The sequence below is a fragment of the Microtus ochrogaster genome, unplaced genomic scaffold (assembly GCF_000317375.1).
Source record: "Microtus ochrogaster isolate Prairie Vole_2 unplaced genomic scaffold, MicOch1.0 UNK46, whole genome shotgun sequence".
Classification (NCBI taxonomy): domain Eukaryota; kingdom Metazoa; phylum Chordata; class Mammalia; order Rodentia; family Cricetidae; genus Microtus; species Microtus ochrogaster.
In genome coordinates, this window is record NW_004949144.1 from 510,623 (window position 1) to 510,941 (window position 319).

A 319-nucleotide genomic window follows, 5' to 3' on the forward strand; every position below is an offset into this window, starting at 1 on the left:
AGGGACTTTGATTAGAGGTTGATTATAAGTGGTATAGGGTTGGGGGTCGAAATGAATTAAGCTCAAGAATCTCTTTTGATAAAGAAAAAAGGGAATTGGATGAGATGGGATAAATAGGTAGATTAGATTATTTTTTTAATATTTATTTATTTATTTATTATGTATACAATATTCTATGTGTATTTCTGCAGGTCAGAAGGGGGCACTAGACCCCATTACAGATGGTTGTGAGCCACCATGTGGTTGCTGGGAATTGAACTCAGGACTTTTGGAAGAGCAGGCAATGCTCTTAACCTCTGAGCCATCTCTCCAGCCCCAG